This window comes from Aquila chrysaetos, chromosome 4 (genome assembly GCF_900496995.4).
Source record: "Aquila chrysaetos chrysaetos chromosome 4, bAquChr1.4, whole genome shotgun sequence".
NCBI lineage: Eukaryota > Metazoa > Chordata > Aves > Accipitriformes > Accipitridae > Aquila > Aquila chrysaetos.
The window spans coordinates 39,352,387-39,370,491 of record NC_044007.1 but is presented as its reverse complement, the minus strand read 5'-3'; the positions used below and the strand labels follow the sequence as shown (position 1 = coordinate 39,370,491).

Below are 18,105 nucleotides of genomic sequence, written 5' to 3'. Positions count from 1 at the left end.
AGTTTTTCGTTAGGAAATGACAGAATTTAAATGATTTTTTTTTCCATGTTATGTACTATCACATTAGGTAGAGGGAATGTCAGTTATTTTTGTATGGATCCTCAACCATATGTGAAACAGTTTTAATGGGGTGGGGGAGAGTGAGAGATGCAACTATTATTGATCTCCCTTTAAATAACCACATGTAAAATACTGCAGACAAAAGTTTAATACATCTGATATTTGTGACAGCCTCCTCCATGCATTTTTGCCTCTGACTTTGAGGGACAGTAGGCATAAGGAAGACAACTGCTCATATTCAAGTTGTAGGAAATTATTCTATCTGTTCTCTGTGGAGGGAGAGATTAAGTTTCTGCACTTATTGATGCAGAAGCCACTTTGGGGTCTCTCACCGTGTATAACAGGATTGTTTATTTAGGATGGAGGACTCTGGATGCCAGACTTTGGTAGGTTTCAGCTGCATTATTCTCTGTGATTTTAGGCAAAGCATTGTGGATACTTTTGACATTTTATGAATAATAAATTTGACGCCTTTTAACATATTGGCAGAAAACAGGAAAATAATATTCCTATTTTCCTATTCTAGCCACATCCTGGGTCTATTACTTGCCCCCTACTAAGAGAAAGAGAAAAAAAATTAAATTGTAACAGGTGTCTTGATAAGAGCATTAGACAAACAGTACTACAGCTGACCCAGAACTCCATGCAGATATTCTCGGTGCAATTGTTAACTGTTTATTTATACTTATACACATGGACACTTGTAAATATTGCTTCTTGAATCAGAATGAAAAAGAACTATTTTCTTATTAGTGACACTAGGCTCAAATTATAATCATTACAAGTAGTAATATCTTTAAAAATACAGCCCTATACCTATGAGCAGATATAGATTTTGTATTTCCATTACAATACTTTAATCTATGACCTTTGTCCTTTTATTACGATACTATTGAAATCAGGTTGTTGGAACGAAGATGTGGCTACTAATTTATTCATTGCTTTTTCTTTTTTTTTTTAACCTAAGGGTAGTAGAAAGGTCTGAAAATGATTTAAAATCAGGTACTTTTTTTTTATCTGTGATAATGCTTTCCCCATGAATACAGGGCTTTGTTGAGTCTAGCAAAGGCTCTAACTTTGTCCTCAGGTTAATATACACACACACAAAAAATCAGAAGTTGGACCTCATAAACATGATTAGCCAGTAACCAGAGGTATGCCTTATCAGTTCCTAAAAACAGTTTTAAAGCCAATACATTGAAAATTTTATATATATATATATATATATGCGCAATGTTATGTTGTTACTACTAACATTCCATCCCTAAAAGGCCTCCAGCGGTTTTTTTGGTACAAGAAGAAACACAAATGATGACATTTTCACTTTGCATTTCATATCAGCACACTAAGCTAAATTAGCTAGTCCCGATTCTGGTTTCACACAGAAGTAAATCTAGAATAATTCCAGTGCAGTTAACGACACTGTGTACATCACTGGGGTAAATCTACCAAATCATGTCTCTGCTACTTACACTTGTAATGTGTGGGGACAGAGGGAATGAAACGGGCACAAACCAGAGCACCTCCTTGTCTCCTTGCACACACAGTACAGCCACAGTCCCTCTCCAAAAGTTGCATTTCCGTAACATACAGTATTTCCACACCTTTAGCTTTTTGTATATCAAATACTAATGTTGTAACAGCTAACGCCATGGCACAGACATCATCCTCTCAGTCATCTGTTTTCTTGTTAAAAATCTAAATGCATAAATTTCCAGCGTACCAAGATTATGCCATAACTCACACACCTTCGTTAGGGGCACTTGAGAGAGTTTTACTTTGTCCATTTTAACTTTATTTAAACAACAGTCATACACCATTCACATTAGCTCAGATTACGCATTTAATTTCCTTAAGTGCTACTCTTAAAACATCGCCATGCTTAATGTTGACGTCTAAATGGTACCATTTACGCTTTGCTGTGAACACCTCATTAAAGCAAATGGAGCAGGTAAAGAGGTAAAGCATCTGCCTTTGTGGAGGCAAATGGGGAATTGCATGCCTTTGTCTGGGAACAGTTGAGCACGATTTTCAGCCTGTGTAAATTGATGTAGCTCCATAGATTTCATCAGAGCTTCTCTGATTTATATTTGTTACAGATAAGGCAGGGTTTCCTGTGAGCCTCGGATAACATAGTATTCCCTACCTCCATAAAGTCACTTAGGAGATGTCTCCAGAGCACCGGCCGTTTATAAATTGGACACGGGTGCATTTTAAAACAGGGGCTACTTATATGTCACTTTTCCAGTAGCAAAGATCAACCTTCTTTTCCTTTCCTCACTTGAAAATCAAATTTGTGAGAATTTATTACAGTGAGAAAAAAGTACTTTTTCCAATTAAAAAAAAAAAAAAAAAAGGAGGGGAAGAGAGAGACAGATTTTCCCTGACTTGCCAAAATTTCTCTCTTTGAGTAAGCTCAAGCACAGAATATTTTGGAAGCTCTAAAAGTGTAAAAAAACAGGACAATTATTCAAGATAGTCTGCATTTTTACTCTATTATTGCCTTCAGTGAACACAAGTACATATACCAGAAGTCCTACAGATTTTTACATGTATTTTTAAGTATTGTTAACAAAAACAACAAAACAACAAAAACAACACCGGCATCTGCTAAAGTAAATAGATCGAGAGATATCGCTAAACCAGCCTGAACTCGGTTTCCTTCACTGTAACATCTGCAGTAGAATCAATGGACTACAGAGGAGATTTCATCCCTTTCTACTGCAGCAAACCATGGCAGTGATAGATTAGACAGACTATTTTATCTTAAACATGATTTAGCTGTAGAGCTGTTGTCAGTAGGTTGCATCTCTTCCTAAAATCTGCATTAGTGTCCCACCACCCTATGAATTGCCTTATGTCTCCTCAGCTCCCACACCACCATGTGACCATCTTGCCAACAGAGAATAAAGTGGTACACCATTAATGTTTGAAAATTCCTTTGTAAACTTGGGATAAAAGCTGCCATATAAGGGCAAACTAGCATTATTATTATTATTTCCTTCATGTCAATGTGAGCTGTAATAGGTTTTTTTTTTCAATTTGTTACTTAAAAGAGAAAGAAAAATTAGCCTCTGCACTATTCTCCCTCTGTTTCCAAAGCCAGCAGAGGCCATCAAGGAATTAACAGCATTCTATTTCAGATATTTCTTAACCCCTTTTGCCCCAAAATATGGAACCAGGGTTAAACACGGTCAATGCCATTTCTATCTGGCATGGGCCTTGGAAACAAGGAGTTAATGCATGCTGTAGCAGCTATTGCTTTTAGTGACAGTATATGTTCGTTATGAGATGAACAGTTTAAGCCAACTGAGTACACAGGAACATTAATGGCAAAGGAATGGCTATATTAACTTCAAAAAGCGTACATTAATGCCATGTGAAATTGTACATTTTGTGAGGCTTTGAAGTTCATTTTTTCCAAGTAATTTGTGCACAAAAAGTCTTAGAAACTTTTCTGAAGCAAATAAATAAACAAATGCCTCCTCCTACTCCGACTTGTTCCTCTAATCTATTACCTAAAAGGATTATCCTCATTTTTTCTCCCTCCAAAAGTCACAGCAGAGGAGGCTTAAATAAGTGAAAGTAAAAGCTATTAACACTGGCTTGCAACTTTATTGATAGCGCCGGTGGCAAAGCCACCTCCTGTCCCTTGCTAGCGCAGGCGGATGCGGAGAGTGCCCGCGTCCGCGCCCGGCGGCAGGGAAACCCGGTGGTCAGCAAAGCCGAGTTTCCACAGCAACACCCGGTTACGTTTCCCAGGCAACCGGGATCCTCAAAATCGGGTGGCAATTGGTGAGCAGAGTAGTTGGGGGACGGTAAAACCTATTTTCCTACTTTGCCAAAGTAGGAGCTGTGCTTGTGGCAGGCATAGGTGACGGCACGGCGTGGTGGGATGGAAGGGAAGAGGGGGCTGCAGCCCGGCTGCAGGACGCAGCTGCTGCTCCTGACTCACAGCTACACGAGGCTTCTTCAGCCTCCCCACTTCGCTTAGCAGAGTGCTCAAAAAAATAACGTTGTACATTTTTATTTACAGTTATTTTCTTCTTTTGCTAATTTCATGGTTGGTTACCACTCCTACATTTCTATTTTTAACACCACCTCCTACGTATTTTGTGCCAGCTTTTGGGAAACCTCTGCTTTTTTAACTGCTGCATTAACATGAGAGGACCAAACCTTTCTATCTGCATTCAGTTCTCAATTCGAACAACACATCACTGGAAGGTTTGTCCAAGGGACAAACCCCAAAATTCAGATTCAGATTATCCTTATCACAAAAATCTTTGCTTTAGGAGGAGGATCACAATAAGCTCATCCCTGGTATTAAGACAGATGTGGGGCCAGAATTTGATATGAATTCTTTAATACAGTGCCCTGCTGTTAATGGTGTTGACCCTGATTGTTTTATCAATACCTGGCTTGCTGTCATCTGAGGACATTAGGGAATGGGAGGCAAGGGGGGCAAACAATATTTTCCAGACAGAAATTCACTTCTCTGCCTGCCTTGACCACTATCTCCAGATTTGGGAAAATAATTATCTGAATATTGTCACTTCTAGGCTTTCTTGAACAGACTTATAAGGCTATGAAGAAGTTTTAGTACTTCAAAGAGCATGTTGGCAGCTGGTCTTGTGCTTGGAGATGACAACAATTCAAACAGGCCAAGAATGACCTGTCCGAGGGTGAAAGTTGGTGTTTCCAGGAGTTCTCAGTAATGTGTTTTCATGGTGTGGAGGGACAACTCCAGACAAGACATAAAACCAAACACGTGACATGAGCCAGCATCTCCAGCCACTAATCAGTGCATCAGGCAAGATTCAAAATACTGCAGAAAATCGTGTGATTCTTGACACAGTCACAAAAAAAAAAAATCCCAAAACTCATATTAGGCAAACAGGCTAACCTTAGCTTCTTTGGATATAAAAAACCACCCTGGTTTTCCAAGGTAGCTGGGCCCCAGTATCCCACTGTACCTTCTCATGCCAGAGTAGTCAGTGTCCCCTCTGCCCTTGGAGGCTGTGAAAGAAGCTGCAGTCACACCAGGTCCACTTCTTTTTGCCAGTTGAAGCTAGAGAAAGAAAAGAATTGAGGTTATATCGGTGAAGATTTGCTTTTTCTTTCTATTCTACAGGCATAGAAGACAGAAAAATAAAGACCTTGGGGTTACGCTTACATGTGCTAGGTGCTTCATGATGCCAGAAATTAGTGACCTTCGTGACTACTAACTAACATGTAGACCTGGGAGGAAATTATCCTAGGTTACAAGGAGTTTTAATCTTTTCCTTCCATAAAAGGCATTAGGAAGGTCAAAATTAGGCTTCTCCTGTGATTGGAAACTATGAGACCTATCTCCTCTGCCCTCTTTTTAGAGATATGGCATAATAGTTAAAGAAAAAGATAAGCATCACCTATTGGGTCTATGTTTTAAAAAGCTATCCTAGAGTGCCTACTTAGAATTGAGCAAACACTGTTCACCTGTGTTCAGTCTCCTCCACCAGCCACTGCTGCAGAATGAATTTTATCCTGCGCAAAATAAAAATGTTTAATGCTCACCTTACTTGATGCAAAATGTAAGAGGAAAAAAAAAATCTCCTCTATCAGAATATTGTCCTACACTATCCAAAACTTAATTATCTTAAGCAAACTTATATAAGGTGAAGAAAAAATTCAGTTAAAGTTTGTGAAATGTGTGTCTGGAAATTAACTATCAAGACAGGTTATGTATGTCTTAAATAACTTCTCAGCTCATGTGATCTTTTAAATAATCATAGAATTATAAAAAAATCACTGACTACTCAAAAAAAGAGAATTATTATAGCCACTATTCTGCTTCTCACTCTGTCCTACCCATCTATTGTACTTCAAGAGCCCCTGCCATTGAAGCTCTTGAGCGTGTGTGAAAAGCTCTTGCAGGCATAGTGTACTCCTTCCTTCCTCCATGACGCATAGGCATTGGCCCAAGTGTTGAAGAAGGCTCTAGGATCACACACATGGGAAATCCAAATGGTTAAACAGGGCTAGCTTGCTGATATTTGGAGTGCAAGGGTCTTCAGGTTCTATCTGGAAGTTTTGGGAGCATGAAGTGGGTCTGTATATTTGGGGTCAAAGGGAGTAAACATCTAAAACATCAGGAGGGACAGAAGGGCCAGAGAAATGAAAAACTGTGATCTGTCTTAACATGATAAATTATCACACTAGCTTTTTCAGCACTTTAAGGCTAGGAAAATCAAGGCTGTCACTTTTTTCTACTTGCAAAAAGAAAAAAAAAAAAGAAATAAAACCAAAACTACTGTGGCAAGGACAAGGTTTTTTTCTGAAACAGCTGGCTGACTCTCTGTCCTTTCAATGATTCAAGGGACCTGGGCCAGAGGAAATATCTATCTGAATAATGTTGGTCTGTTCACATACAAAATGTACACTGTGTTTATAGTAGCACTCTCCTGGACTTCTGAAAACCCTATCGGAAACCACCCCGTTAACAAGGGCAGAGGCTACCTGTGCTCGCTGAAATAGTCTGAGCTCAGGGTGCCTTTGAGAATGATCCTTCTCAACTCTTTACACCATTCAGCACGTATTGCTGCTCCAAGTAGGAATCTCAAAATAGGCAACACTGCAGAGTGGAGGAGTGCTGCTGTTCCTACATTGTTTTATAACTGAACAGCCAGCAAGTGCTATTAAATTCCCAGAGCGGAACCAGCACACATACAGAATTCACAAGGATGCCTTAAGTCTTGTGGATGAAGCTGCAGAAGACACACGTATCACAGTGTTTAGGCAGCACAGGAAGATATTATACCCTGACCCTTTTTGAACCTTGTCCACTAGCTTTAGATAGGTCCTCTGCACTGCTCAATGCTGACATTATATGATCCAGTAATCTAAGATAGCTGAAAGTATCCATGAACTTGTACTGCCTCTGCCCAGCAGTCAGCCCGGCATCAGAGCAGGATTTACACGGAGGAAAGTTCCACTTCTCATGAAGAGAATTATTTATTGTTTTGTAGGCACTGGTTAAAAAGTCTGGCAATTCTTTGGACAAGAGCAGAACTGTGAGTTGAGCTGATACCCTAGGAACATTTCATGATAAAGCTCTACCAAGTCATATAGCCACCTTTAAAAGTATTTTTTGGAGAATGAAAGGCTTAAGAGGCAGTGCCCATTGGCCCAAGACAAGTGATGCTGTGGGATGCTCCTAGACAGCAATGCTTTTACTGCTTTCTGTGAAATCATGTTAGTTGGCAAGGTAAACAACATGGAGAAAAAGGAATCAACACTTTGTAAGACAGGTTAAAGAGTTCTTTGCTCATTTACTAGCCCTGGTCCATCAAACATTTGAGAAACAAGCCCTGCCTTGCTAGAATGACTCTTGAACCTTCCTGTTTATCCTTTCCTCCTTTCTCTCAAAATGCTTTGTCCAGCTTTAAACGAAGCAGGCAGTCATCTTCACTCCTGTCTCAGCAAGGTCAAAATAATTGAATGTGCCTTGAAGACGGAAGGAAAGGCAGCCAAAGGAGCTAAAAGCAGCACACGCTGCAGCAATGAGGATTTTCCCCTCTCCTCTTCGGGCTGTCTGAAGCAGTTTCCCAAATGCATGTGTGAGTCGGACTTTTACCATTATGATTGCAATTGTTATCCTGGCATACTCAAACATCCATGTTACTTTTCAGAGGAACTGCATAGGGTGCTTTGCAACATAATCTTGTTCAAGCTTGAAGGAGAGAGATTCATGTAACAGCACCAAGAGAACGGAGAGGAAAATATGTAATCTTGGGTCTAATCCAGCTGTGCTTAATACCTGCCCTTATCCTGCTTGCCAAAAGTGATAATGCTTGTTACTCTGTTTGTTTTCTATAGCTGGGCTAAAGGTTGCACTGGTAGTATTTAATATGATGATTCTAGTTTGGTTTTCTTAAAGCTTATCTTGCTTGCTTACGCCAGCTTTCAAACTTTGTTACAGGTCAGGTGCCACGCAGCAGTTCCCAGAGCAACCCTCTGCTGTTGAGATAGCTTGAGATAGTTTCTTCCCTGTTGTCCTCTAGTCTGTCAGCAGTTGGCCCAACTTCATCATACTTTCCCTTACTGTTCTCAACACCAGCCCAAGTTGCTGCATAAAAAGGAAAGAGAGCTACATTCTGCTACAGTGTTCAGTTCAAAGTTACCGCGGTGGCCCTGAGTCTCTTACATTTCCACTCCTTTTGTTCTTTTCCAGCATTGTGCTTAAGGCCTGATTATGAGTGCTTGCAGATCTAGTGATTTTCATCTTAGCACACTGTCAGGTTAAATCACTGGCAATGTCGTCTCACCAGGAGTTTGCAGTTCAAGGACTGCCTTTGGTTCAGGCATTGCATGATTCAAATAAAAAATTCACATGCAAGTGTTTGGTACTGTAGTGACAAGGTGCTATTGCTGCCTGCATTAAGTGACCTTTTTTGTGAGTGTGAAGGACTTGCTGCCAGAGGTAGAGCCGCACTGTGAAATACCGCAAACACGGCATCCTTCCAGAGCTATGGTTCTGTGGACTTGTGTAGCAGAGCAACCCCCTGGTGCCATCTTTCTTTGTTCCTGGTCAATCCTGCACAACAGCCGGTCCTTCACTGGGATCTCAGTTTCTGCCTGACCAACGTTCCCCCGAGACCAGCCACAGAACCAAGGAATAATTTAGGCTGAAAAGGAGCTCTGAAGGACACCCAACGGGACCCTATGCTTGAGGCAGGTTCAATGAGATCAGGTTGCTCATGTTTTTTTCTAGCTGAGTTTTTAATGTCTCCGAGGATAGCTATTCCACCTTCCTGGACAACTTGCTGAAATTTATAACCACCCTCACGGTGAAAAAGATGCAAAAGCCACCCTCATATCTAACAGGACTCCCCCATGTCCCAGCCTGCATCTGCTGCATCCTGTGCTACCACTGTGCACCTTCAGAGAGAGGCTGACTACATCTTCTCTACGCTCTCCCATGAGGCAGCTGTAGACACCAGTAAGATCCCTCCAAAGCCTTTTCATCTTAAGACTGAACAAACGCAGTTCTCTCAGCGTCTCCTCATACATGATGTGCTCCAGCCCACTGAACATCTTGGTGGCCTTCACTGGACACAGTCCAGCATGCCATCTCCATCCACTGCTGAATGTTAAGAGCACAAAATCTCCAAAAAGCGTATAAGATCATTTCCTTTGCTTCCCTTTCACAATTTCTGAAGGGTTTGGAAGACGCTGCACCTGATCGACTGCAGCAACCCACTGTAGGTTTTTTGTACCAGTTAAACAGCATTTTGCTGACTGAAGGGTGGGAACCAACATATGAAAAGAGAGACCAAAATATCTTTTAATTACAAATGTGAAGTACTGTCTGGGCATTGCAGACAAAACACAATTCAGACTAAATATTTTGTCATACGGTAGATAAAGGCAGGAAGAGATAGCCTAATTATTTCCTTTGGTATTTTTTCCACAATTTCACATACTAACAGTGGTGCTGTAACTACCACTTGGGGACTTTAAATTGATTCTATAATGGAATCTGATTGGTGGCAGCACCTTGAAAATCATTAAAGAATTCTGCAATTTGTTAAAGAATTAAAAACAATCTTATTACTGAGAACAGAATACATTTTGACTGTGTAACTAGTATGTAATTCTTCTGAAAGGGGTATTAATTAGTGCCTCATGGGATTTTTAATTTTATTTTGTGCCAGACAGATACTTGAGTAATAGGACCTTGACTGAGCAACCGAGTAACCAAAAATCATTACTACCAGTGTGCACTGGATCCATACTGATCACCTACCTGCCAAAAAATAAAAAATCATTGACCTTGTTTAGCTATTTTTCTAGTTTTGTTTGCTGGGTGCTTGTGGAGAAGCGATAGTCCTTTGCAATTCCTGGGGATTAAACACAGGTATTTTAATTTGACTTTTTTAGGTGTTGAAAAAAACATTTTCACTAGTGTAGCTCCAGCTGATTAAATGAAATAACTATAACAAGGAATTTTCCCTTGTTTTGAAAGGGGAAATTCTTTGGGGATTTGCTTCTTCCCTCTTTTTCCTTTGATTAGTAAATCAGCAAAGGGCTGTGTTTCAAATGGAGACACAGTAGGCACTTGTTCGGGAAGTACTACTTTACAATGCATTTTCCTGAGGGCAAACAGCATTTGTGGAAAGCGCAGAAAACCAAGTTAGGTAAGCAAGGTGGGCTGCCTCTCCTACAGAAAGGGAGTCCTGTGTAAACAGGAATAAAGGAGACACAGAAAAGATATGTACCATAAGTTCTAACTGAAGTTGCATAAACGTAAGCGTAATCATATCTTCTATTCCCCTTGGCATCACTTTGTGTTTTATTTGTTTTCCGATGTGCCCTACATCGTTGCCTTTTGTCTTTCAGAGATGTGAATTGTCAGTAGTTTCCTTAGCTGCAGTTACACTCCTAAGAAATATGGGAAAATCCTTCGTTGCATAGAAGGTCATTATGTAATAGATAACAAGGGCAGGGGGGTGTCTGCATCAACTGGTGGCATAATCCCCAAGGGAAAACAGACTTTAGTTGAACAATCAGAAAACTGGCTTGCTTTATGGTGTTTACACTGCTGCTTGCTAATGGATCACCATAAAGGAAGCAAAAGGACTCTTACACTATTGAGTATGCTATCATGGGAGTCTTCTGAGTGCGCCTTTTTTATTTGCTGCAGTCAGGTTAATGAGCTCACCAGCCCACTTGATGTCGAGGACTTTGTAACAAAGCAATCTCTCATTAAATGCTGCCTGGCACCACTCTCTTGAAGCAAAGGGACATTCAGATTATTGAATGCCTTTGTATTCCTCATTCCTACCAGGCTATGGCGTCCAGCAGTGGCATCAGTCCCGCACACTTACTGGCAGCCATCCAGTCATGCGCCTGCCCTCTTCAAACTGCATGGGCATTTGCCAATCTAAGCAGCACTAGTAGGCAAACAAGCATGGCACACGACTGCTTTGGCTGGTAGCCAGATGTGCAGCTGAACCATCTCACTTCCCCGCTACTGTACGGAGAAACACATTCTTTCCCCATTCTTTCCCATTCAGTTGATTTACATGGAGAAGTTTTGTTGCAATACAAAGGAATGTGCATTTATCTGCATTCTCTTTCTGCTTTAACACCTCTTTTTTAGTCTCAGTAGTGCAGGTCATGAATTCATCTGTGGCTTTATTTAAATACCTCCTGGCTGACAGTTTCTTCAATGAAATGACCCCAGAGTGTTATCAGCTAGCTAGCAGGTGTGTCTCTTTATTCAGAATCTTGCAGGCAACGGTGCATCCTGGGTAAAGAGCAATCTATGCATGATCCAGCTCTTCCCTACATTACTCAGGAGATTTAATGGTTCACTGTCATGAAAGCGCTTACAAAGATTTTTTTTTTTTTAAGTTGGCTTTCCACTGGGCTTTGTGCCCTGAGATATTTTGACACAAACATACAAAATGATAAAGAAGGAATTTTTATGAAAGGTTTCATCTCATTTAAAAAAAAAAAAAATCAGCCTTAAACAGGCGATTGTTTTTGGTTGTAAGATACTGAACAGATATTTAATAGTAATGTGGCTGCTCTGTCTATAGCTCCACTAGTAAACAGCCTTGTAAAGCATCATGTTTGCTGAGGTCCCCGTGTGTGTCTGTGCACACACAGGTACACCCTGTTCCTATCCAGCCAGCCTCTAATGTTGAAGAAATCCTCAAAGTCTGGTTACTAAAGTGGCAAGGGAAAACCACATTGAATAAAAATAAATACCTTAAAGAATAAAGTCAAGGAGAAGATTACAGACAACAGAGGGAATCCCCTTGTCCTTGCAAGTGTTGTCATACAGTGTTTTAGGATACACTTCCTCAGACCTTTTCTTTACAGGGCTACTGCTTTGCCTTCCCTGCCAGGGAGGGAGAGGGAAAACACGGAGCCCAGCAGTGTTTTCAAGGGTCTTGCACATGAGTGGAGTTCAGGGTAGTCTGGGGAATTGTTCCCTGGGGTGATCCCCCTCTCTTCCCCAGACAAACACTAGGTATGATTATACCAGCAAATACTCGAACAGTGCTCACCCACACTATAAGTAATTTTTTCCTCCTTCCAGCACTAGACTGAGAGGAGGTCCTACACAGATGACGTTTGTGTGCTCAGAAATAAAAGTGATAGACTGACCTTTCCTTTCTTGGGAAAGGATTCAGAAAAAGTAAAGTTCCTTGTCCGTCCGTCAGTAAAAAGACATAAAAGGACAATAAAGATGATGGGAATGAATTTTATCCTGACCTGAAGTCAAATGGAGTTTTGCTGGAGTACAATCTGACTTTGGTTTTGCTCCTGCTTCCATTGAAATTAGCAAGCGAGCTCTTGTTGACTTAGTGAGCAGGCCTGTGATTCACAAATTTGGCTAATCCACTCATATTTTCAATATGAGATTTTGAAAAGGTCACAGAATGCAGAGTCAAGACTGTTGTCCCCAGAAGGGGTTTGGCTTGAGATCAGGCAAAGATAATAAAAACAATTGTCCGGCTTTTCAGTATTCAATGCATACCAGCTATATTGACTAATAGGACAAGATGATGCTAGGCTTAGGAATGTTAGAAAGGTCTTAATTATTTTCAGCCCTCTCTATTCTGCCTTTACCAAACAGGTGATTTTTTTAGTAGGAAGACCACTAACTTGATTAGGCACCAAAAATCCCAATTATATGTGCTTTATTTCAAAGTGGAAGATATATGTTTAAAAACCAGCACTATTTAAAATGTGTTATGGAATTTAATGATAATGGGAAAAGGTGAATGTTATTGAAAAAAAAATATATTGCTGAAAAAATCAGCAAGTTATAAGGGTTCAACATCCATTTATATGCAAAAATAAATAAAATTATTTTAAAAGAGAATTCTGGTTTTTTAAATACAACCCCAGTAAATAATTTTAACTCTGTCGTTAGTTTTTGCTTGGGTTTTTTTTTTTCCTATGACAATACTTTGCCAGTAGTTGTTCTGGAAGTAGGATAAATTTTTTAACAAATGTCTCGGCAAAATTAAACTCCATCTTTCAACCGCTAGTTTTCTCTGCAACAAATTAAATTCAACAAGTTCTAAAGTTTCATTTATTTTGTGTCTTCTAGCATGTTTTATCTGCATTCCACTCAACCAATGGGTCAAATACTACTTTGCCCACTCTGCAGAGAAGATAGATTGGATTTCTCTCATTCTGCCATTTTCCTTCTTCCTATCCTCTCTCAAGACAGAGCATCAATATTGACCATTCAAAAAGACTAAACATTAACGCTAGCAGAAATATTTCAATAAACAGCTGCAGCTTCGTTTTGGATCACGTGCACCCAGATACTCAAAATATATTTAAGAATACGACCCTTACAGATTTCCATCCCTAGAACAGACTCTGAATTTTACCTTCAGGATCATTTATAGATCAGCTTCTGTATGGAACAAATGTATTTTAAAGTCCCATACATCAGTAATTTTACATACATTTTGCAATTCATTCACACTTCCATTGCTGCAGGACAGATGCATATTTTGAGGGCAGCATGAGTTATTACAGTCCTCTGCTCTAATCCCTCATACTACGCAGGCCATAGTGTTTCACTTTGCAATGCCCACTGCACCGCAATCAGCACTGCAGTCAGGAGCGAAAACCTGCTGGTCCCCTCTTCCCCACCTTCGAGGAACTGTCTGGTTTCTATTTCTAGTGCCATTAACTTTTCTGAAAAACGAGTACTTTCATCTTTTCTGTTGCCAAGCATTTTCAGCACCCTGTTCAAATCAACAGGGATGAGGACATTTGCGGCTTGATCCTGTGTGATGCTGAGCTTGTGGTCAGGAGTGCTGAAGAGCTGAACGAGGCTCATGGGCTGTGCGAGACTCTCCCCTTCCCTGATGCCCACTCGTTTCCCACTGGGAACGCTACCCAGGGATGGCAAAGGCACAGTAAGCAACAGGAACTCGCCATGATGGCTACCTGCAGATGGAGTCTGCAGAGGACATGCTTTACTCTGCCTGGACCGGTTGTTATCTCTTATGTTTACAAGTTTATTTTCCTCTTCTTTTTCCAAAATAATTGCCACAGTCTGCAAAATGTCATAAAACTTGCAGAGTGCACATTTTTATCTGGACAGTTTCAATACTTTGGTTTGTGTTTTGCAGCGTTTTAATGCTCCTGTTTCCAGAAAAAAATACTATCGAGCAAGAGGTTATTTACAGACCAGGCAGATGATGGTTTTCTTTCATCAGCTATCTTAGAGGGTTAATTAAGAAACAGAGTGGCAAAATTGGAATCAAGGAAAAATAGGAAGTGTGCTTATTAACAGCGCTTTTGTTTGCTTTTCTGATTGCTTCCTTCAAATACTTTGTCTCCGCTATTACAACCAACAAGAGCCCTGGTGTAACTCTGACTCCAGTGCATCGTGTGTTTAATTCAGGGGGGCACCCGGGAGCCTGGCACATGGGGGTTTCTGCAGGTAGGGGTGATACTGAGCTCAGCAAACATGCCGCATCAGCATAACGCCGGGCCTGCACGCCTCGTGTGGCAACGCCAACCCTCTCCTCCCTCTATCCTTTACTCTTATCTGATCACGTTTTAACAGCTAGAGAAGTGATGAAGGATGAATTAAAATACCCATCGCAGGACAATCCTGAATGCAGCCGTGTATACCATTCACAATTTTTGGTTATTCAGGGTCAAGCTCCACATACTAGGAGGAAGAATTTGCAGCGCAATATTAGTAGGGGAAAAAAAAAAAAAAAAAAAACCAGCCTGTCTCGTCTGCTGACGATCAGAAGATTGGCTGGCTAAATTCTCCAAAAGCAGCCTTCAATTTTTTATCTAGCTATTTATAGAAAACTGCAGAAACAGCTGAGCCGAGTGAAGTGATGTCACTTTTGCTGGGAGGACGGCTTGCTCCGCGGCGTGTGCCGGGGCGGCGGAGCCCGCTGGAGGCTGGGGCCGCAGCCCCACGGTGCGAGGAGCTGTAAACATGGGCATTTTTCAGCTCCGCTGATCAATACGGCATTGATGGCTCTCGGCCGACCTTCAACCCCTCCAGAATAGCAATGGGCCGGCGCTGCATCTTGCAGTCTGCGAGGGCTGCCGCACGTTAGCTACCAATTTTACAATCGATCAAAAGTCATCTTTGTCAATAAAGCTCGAGATTTCAAGCAACGGCAAGCAATTTTTGAAAGGTCAGGGCTGGGGTTTTATTTGCGCGACCTCTGCTTTCAAGCGGTAGCGCAGTCCCTTATACCCATTAACAGTAGTAAGAAAATTTAAGGTTTTTCTCCCCCCCCCCCCCCCCATGTATTTTTAGTAAGCCTTTGGGCATTTTCCCTGTCCCTAAAAGAATACGGTTGCGTGGCAACGTCCCCGGTTGCCATGGAGACTCGGTGTGTAAGCAGCTGCCGCAATCAGCATTAACTCCGGGCTCGCAGGTTTGTCATTCCAATGCATAGGGAGGGGGAGACAAATAGGACAGCAGCGCATTGCCGTAAAAGGGAAGTCACCTAGATAATGTCACTCACAAACATATGTTCCACAATTATTCTTTCCACTGTTTTATTGCCGCAATTATAGCTAAACTAAGATTACAAAATTATATGGTTTTAATTTGCCTCCATCGACTATGTTTCACTTCCATTAAAATTAAGTCTAAACCCATTTAAGTAGCAAACTGTTGGCTTTGCAGGGGATGGGGGATTTTGGTTTACCGGTGGGTATTTCGAGGACTAGGTAAAAATAATACCTCTAGGAATCTTAATGTCTAGCCAAAATGAGGCATGGTCCCAGGCACTGGAGTTTTATCCGCCTTTCTCTTTCATGCTGCATTGAACCCCACAGCACGGCCACAGCCAGCGATGCTGGCCACGACTGTCCTTCCTCCTCTTCCTCTCCCTGGCACCCCTCTCCTCCAAAAAATATTTGGAAATGTTATTCAGCCACCTGAAAGTTTCGCGCTGGGCTCAGCCCACCGGGTGCCGCAGCAGCCTCCGACACATCGTTGTGCAATCCCTCTGTTTGAAGACCCCTGCAATAAACAGGCGCAATGGGGTTGACTTCAAAATGAAGTAACGCAGCATTAACCCTGAATTTCCTTACATTGGCAGTCTTCAGACAATCCTTTAATGTTACTTGAACATATTTTATTATCTTTTTTTTAGAAGAAGTTTCATTTTGCTCTCTTGCTGCCTGACTGCTCCTGATCGTATTAAAAACAAAAAGTAAAACACATTAGAAAGTGTGTGGCAGGTGATGAAATGCACCTCCGCAGCTATTCTGCAAAAACCTACAGTTAGTGGTAGTAAGGGACTTTAGTTTGGATTTTTTAATGTATAGGTGGAAGCATTTAATCAGTGTTAAATACACACATTTGCACAGCTGTGCTGATTCAGTTGTGTAAGCGAGAATCTATTCATGATTTAAAATATTAGGCCACAGAGTGATGCTGACTCCCTCAGAAACAATTCCACATTATGGGAAAAAGTGGTGTAAACAAGTATATAAACATAAACTTGATGTTCAGATCCATATGATTTATTTACCAGCCTTTTCAAACAACCAGGTTTTAACCCTGTTAAATCCTTCCTTTATATAAGGGCATTTATTACTGTGGATTTGCATAATTAAAATATACATGCCCAGTCACCAGTGTTATAACCTATATTTACTCAGATTCTTATTAAGACTTGCATGAAAAATCCAGCTCTTTTAGATATCATTTTAATTAAAAGATAAACATAGCATGGCAGCTTTTTCTTAAGGAATCTACTATCAATACCAAGTTGCAGCTGAAAATACGTTTTCATTTTTCACTCCTACAGAAATGGCTGAACATGTATCTGTTGAGATTTGCGGGGTAAAAAACATGCTCCTTAGAAAAGACCTTGCATGCCACCATTTAGATAGAAGCTTCTTTCTGTGGTCAAGTTACAGTCTATAAACCCCTGAAAATAGGGTTTTATAATGAAAATATGGCTAGACCCTTCACTACAAAAATGCTAGCAGGTACTGTTATAATATACAAATCCAGATAGCATACAGTGACCTATTTTCAAAACCAGGCCAGGCAAAATGACATCGAGAAATTGAATTCCTTGCCCTTACTTTAATAGTGTCTTGTCATGCAATCTTCAAATCAGGACGGGTGATCATTGCAAAACAATCCCTAACCCGAGGGACAACAGGAATGTTCTCAGCACTAATACCTCGGGCCCATCGCACTGCTTACAATAATTGGCTGATTGCAGAGGGCAGGTATAGACCATTCAATTCAAAAATATCCTTGGACAAGGGGGGATTTTGCCCTTTTTAAAGTTAGAGGCCAAAATAAACCTTAAAACTATATTCTGCCCTATTTTGTTGCGTCATCAAAAATAGCTGGCAACTGGAACAACAAACTGCGCTGCTAAAAATACGCTGGTAGTTATGCAGGGATATTTAAAATAGATTAGCATATGGATTAACTCAAATTCAAAACTGGCTTTAACCCTTCGATGACCACAGTCCTGTCTTCAAATAGCGCAGCTCTGCAGCAGTGAGGACAAACTTAGCTCCTGAGGTTCAAAAAAGGTTTGTCCGGTAAAGCAAGCGTGGACGCTGCTGTTTCCACTTACAGTGGGGACCCAAAGGTATCTAAACAAATTTAGGCAGATCGAGTAGTTTAGGAATTCTCTTACTGTATTGTCAAGGGGAGGGTGTTCAACAAAGCCCATTTCAGAAGGCCTTAATCAGGTGGGAAATTTAATTTGTTGCTGAATGTATATTCAGAAGCTATAGAATAAGGCCCTGGAAATGACTGTAAGGGAAATATGTAATACTGCAACTCTGTATGGCTGTACTAAATCTAACAGCCAGAAGCGAGCAAAATATTTGCAAGGCAACATAGAAAGACTCAAAATTGAAGGAACTGCATTATGTAACAGAAAATAAGTTTTGTTAAAGTAAATACATTTTTTGAGCAACAAACAACAACTGTTTTCCTGCTGAAAATGGTTTCTTTTTATCAAAATAATTCAATTCTCTAAAATAAATTACCTTTGCAGCAGGCAT

The 18,105-nt window shown here is 40.7% G+C and overlaps 1 long non-coding RNA gene across 1 annotated transcript in view; it reads right to left on the bottom strand.

Moving 5' to 3' along the window:
- The window catches only part of LOC115340297, a 254,243-nt gene that overhangs the window by 199,961 nt on the left and 36,177 nt on the right, over positions 1-18,105 (bottom strand). The window contains exon 2 of the long non-coding RNA XR_003923006.1: positions 5,034-5,128. This is a non-coding gene — a long non-coding RNA (uncharacterized LOC115340297). The remainder of the gene's footprint in view (positions 1-5,033; positions 5,129-18,105) is intronic.